The 4,979-nt window shown below is 34.2% G+C and overlaps 1 long non-coding RNA gene across 1 annotated transcript; it reads left to right on the top strand.

Annotated features, from left to right (window-relative positions):
• Window positions 1-2,104: 2,104 nt before the first annotated feature.
• Window positions 2,105-2,674, top strand: LOC109586194 (uncharacterized). Its single transcript, XR_002186869.1, has 2 exons — window positions 2,105-2,299; window positions 2,536-2,674. It is a non-coding gene; the product is annotated as an uncharacterized LOC109586194 (long non-coding RNA).
• The last annotated feature ends 2,305 nt before the right edge of the window (window positions 2,675-4,979 follow it).

The following is a 4,979-nucleotide window of genomic DNA, read 5'->3' as shown; positions in this document are numbered from 1 at the left end:
GAATTTTTATGTAGACAGCTATAGTCATACACAAGGTATTGCAGACTGAAATGTTTCTGGTTATGAATCACCACTGAAAAGCGGAGAAATACAATCTTCATTATAACATTAATGCATACTAGTTTTTATAATGGCATTGCGGGCGAATGGAAGTTTTATAGCTTTATAAAATGTACCCCATTCCAATTAAAAAATTATTTGATGTTATTAAAAGTCATTAATTTTCAAGTTAGTTCATACATACATTTCCCATTTACAGTACAAATTTATTTAAACTGCTATAGATCCCTTATCAAGTGAATTTTATTCACATGATTAATATTTCTTATACATTCATCTCACTTCAATTAGATTTTGCAATTATAAAACCGAAGCATATAGTACACTGAAATTGGGAAATACAATGAGATTAAATTAATAAACAAAAATGATGAATGAGTAACAATAGCTAATAGTAAAATTTTAAGAGACTATGACTGTGAATGATTGATGGAATGAATAAATAATAATAGTAGTTAGCTGAATAATGATAATAAAGATTAAAAATATAATAATTCTATAAGTCATGCAGAATGAATAATAATAATTAGAAAATAACAGTGATAAAGTAAAAAAACAAAGACTGGAATTCCCAGACAATGGTCCACTTTGCCATCTATGTTGAACTTGGGGGGTACAGCCATGATAGCACTTTAAAATAACTTGACTTGTCTCTTGAGTCTTGACTGCATGAAGGCACACCGTTGAGCTAATGTTGAGTGTGTTGACTGCTCAGTAGTTAGATCTAGTAGTAGTCTGTTTTCTCATTATCACAGGCAATGGTTACATGTTTACAAAAGCTGAAGAGAATAGCTCAAGAGGATATCAGCTTATCTGTAGATCTCAACTGTCATAAAACACAGGCTAATATTATCGACATAGTGATCATAAGCATCAGCTTACCTGCATGTACTGAAACTGCAAGGATGATAAAGTTCCCATCAAAGACTCAAATAGAGCTGATAAATTTCTCTCCTGATGCATACTGAGCTATCATTCTTGCAGAAAGATCCGTATAGTTTCCGTGTTGTTCCGTACTTCAATACAGATCCGCGAGCGTTCCGCGTTGATCCGAATTTCAGCCTGATCCGCATTTGATCCGCGTGGATCCGCATTTCAGGCAGGCCCCATGTAGTATCTATGGTTTCAAGGTAAGAAGCTATCAGCATAGATACTATATACCCCTGGATATGAAACACGGCCCGACCGGATGTTCTGAGGCTTGTTTCACCGGAAATACGTCATATTACGTTTTCATTCAGAATAAAAATAAAACAATGATAAAAAGTATTATTATTGCTAATAAAAGTGTGATTTTATGTACAATAATACAATAAAACTTGACATTTATCATGCATTATAATTGCTGAAACTTTCCTTTTCTTTTAGTATATGCAGTCTACCAATGCATGACTTTCCCATCTCTTGTCACCTAAAAATGATGATTTTGACAACACAATTGCACCAAAACTAAAAATACACTCCTTTTGAGAATAGGCCCACTAAAACTACCTATTCTCAAGCTACAAAACCATATAGAAAAAGTTCCAATTAAGTCAAGTATTACAAAGAAAAATTGGCTAGAAAGGTGGGGCTTGAAAAACCAAGATTTAGAAAATAACAGCTCTTTTACTTAACACAAACTCTAAATAATAACCCCACTACAACTAGTAAACAATAACCTATCAGTACAATAAAAAATGTTGGCCTAATTCAACAGAGTTAAGCTAAAAAAGTGGCTTGAGTGAAATGTACACAACAAGTAGGCTATGACATCCATTGTAGAACTAAAATATGCACTCAAACTATCTTTTATGAGCATTATTTCAATATATAAAGGCTTTGCAAAGTCCTCTGAGGGATCATTCAGCTACTTTAACAAACGAATAGGCTACTGTGATTGTTTTACTTACCCTGGCAGCCATGAATGCAGCGAAACAAGGGTGAGGACAGCCGGATGTGACGTTTATGACGTTTCCTTATGGGATTTTATATGTGTGCATAGAGGAGTTTCGTATCCAGGGGTATATAGTATCGGGCGTTACTAGAATGCGGATCAGGGGCCTGCCTGAAATACGGATCCACGCGGATCAAATGCGGATCGGGCTGAAATGCGGATCAACGCGGAACGCTCGCGGATCTCTATTGAAACTTGACTGATCTGTCTGAAAGAATGATATCTATGCATCAGGAGGGAATTTTTATTAGCTCTATTTAAGTTTTTGATAAGAACTTCATCATTTTAGCAGTTTCAGAACAGGTAGGCTGTTTATGATCATTAGATCTATGTCAATAATATTATTTTCGTTGATTACATTACTATAGTGTCAGTTTTATTGACAGTTAGAGCTGATATAATAGTTTCAATTAGACTATAAAACTTCATAGTAACGTAGTTGCTAGTAATTTTCATGACAGTTAGATCTATATAAGCTGATTATTGTTTCACTATGAAGCATTTTGGTGGGGTGATTACAGTTTCTTTTTTATATACAGTATCTACTTGAGCTGACCATAACTTCAAGATTTATGTGTGAATGTGATTCAGAACAATAACATCTTATAATGGATCCTTTAAGAAATAATTATAATAAATTCATAAGTTTTTAATGACACAGTGATATTATAGCTTTAACACAATAGCAAACTGCTGCAGCAGCTGATGTATGAACTGAATATTTCAAACTTTGATTGAATAGGAATAACAAAAGAATTTTTATTTTACCACGAGAAATGAAAGTATAACTGTCTCTATTGCAACACATTAATGCTCTGAATTTTTATGTAGACAGCTATAGTCATACACAAGGTAGTGCAGACTGTGAAATGTTTCTGGTTATGAATCACCACTGATAAGGGGAGAAATACAATCTTCATTATAACGTTAATGCATACTATTTTATAATGGCATTGTGGGCATATGGAAGTTTTATAGCTTTATAAAATGTACTCCATTCCAATTAAAAAATTATTTGATGTTATTAAAAGTCATTAATTTTCAAGTTAGTTCATACATACATTTCCCATTTACAGTACAAATTTATTTAAACTGCTATAGATCCCTTATCAAGTGAGTTTTATTCACATGATTTATATTTCTTATACATTCATCTCACTTTTATTAGATTTTGCAATTATAAAACCAAAGCATATAGTACACTGAAATTGTAAAATACAATGAGATTAAATCAATAAACAAAAATGATGAATGAGTAACAATAGCTAATAGTAAAATTTTAAAAGACTACGACTGTGAATGATTGATGGAATGAATAAATAATATATAATAGTAGTTAGCTGAATAATGATAATAAAGATTAAAAATATAATAATTCTATAAGTCATGCAGAATGAATAATAATAATTAGAAAATAACAGTGATAAAGTAAAAAAACAAAGATTGGAATTCCCAGACAATGGTTCACTTTGCCATCTATGTTGAACTTGGGGGGTATAGCTATGATAGCACTTTAAAATAACTTGACTTGTCTCTTGACTGCATGAAGGCACACTGAGCTAATGTTGAGTGTGTTGACTGCTCAGTAGTTAGATCTAGTAGTAGTCTGTTTTCTCATTATCACAGGCAATGGTTGCATGTTTACAAAAGTTGAAGAGAATAGCTCAAGAGGATATCAGCTTATCTGTAGATCTCAACTGTCATAAAACACAGGCTAATATTATTGACATTGTGATCATAAGCATCAGCTTACCTGCATGTACTGAAACTGCAAGGATGATAAAGTTCCTATCAAAGACTTAAATAGAGCTGATAAATTTTTCTCCTGATGCATAGCTATCATTCTTGCAAAAAGATCCGTATAGTTTCCGTGTTGTTCCGTACTTCAATACAGATCCGCGAGCGTTCCGCGTTGATCCGCATTTCAGCCTGATCCGCATTTGATCCGCGTGGATCCGTATTTCAGGCAGGCCCTTAAAGGCGGATTTACAATATGACATTAGGCCAGCGTACCGTCAATTTTTAATCAAAAGCGTGGGCGATTTGACCTTTTGACGCATGCTTTCCGCTGGAATAGAACCAGATTCTATTCCAGCGTCAACGTAACGTCAGGACTAGCGTAATATTGTAAATCCGCCTTAAGGCTGGTTCACAATATGACGCTAGGCCAACGTACCGTCAATTTTTAATCAAAAGTGTGGGCAATTTGACCTTTTGACGCATGCTTTCCGCTGGAATCGATCCAGATTCGATTCCAGCGTCAACGTAACGTCAGGACTAGCGTAATATTGTGAACCAGCCTTAAGACTCAATGGATAAGGAGAAGACAAAAATAGCGAGAGAAGATTACACAGAATAACTGATGAAATCTGACTACGAAGCTGAGAGGCATCAAATTTAAATTTTCTGAGACTTGGTAGTTGAAGTACATTGTAGAGACATTGAAAGAGGTCATTATCAAGGAGACGACGCCTTCTAGAATCATCAGTGATGAGTGTAAAGGTAAATGACTCCAACTCTTTCTGGGTATTAATTATTTCTGTTATTTTTCGTGAAATGTTCAATCGAATGCGAACAGGTACAATCTGGCCTTTTTTAACCCATTGTGTACGAAAAACTGTTTCATGATTCAAGTAGAAGGATATTCCTAGGTGCTTCAAGTTATGACCTTTCAAATGAGGGCCAACAACTTCAAATTCATTTAATAGTGTCACCGATTTGACTACCGACGGTTGTCCTGGAGGAAATAAAAGATTGAGGATCGTATTTAATGAACCTTTTATGTCATCACTTGTCTCAAACTCACTATCAATAGTGAGTACCTCAACGGAATGAAATAGCTTTTTAAGCTTCCTGATGAAATGAGGACTTCTTAGGTATGGCTCAATTGTGGATATATATCTATCTGAAAGAATGAGTTTCCTAAGAAAGATACCACAGTCTATGAATTCGTAAACTATATCAGATACAAATCTGTTGTCAT

Source organism: Amphimedon queenslandica, unplaced genomic scaffold, assembly GCF_000090795.2.
Source record: "Amphimedon queenslandica unplaced genomic scaffold, v1.1 AMPQUscaffold_12927, whole genome shotgun sequence".
Classification (NCBI taxonomy): domain Eukaryota; kingdom Metazoa; phylum Porifera; class Demospongiae; order Haplosclerida; family Niphatidae; genus Amphimedon; species Amphimedon queenslandica.
This window is presented reverse-complemented; position numbering and strand designations above follow the sequence as displayed.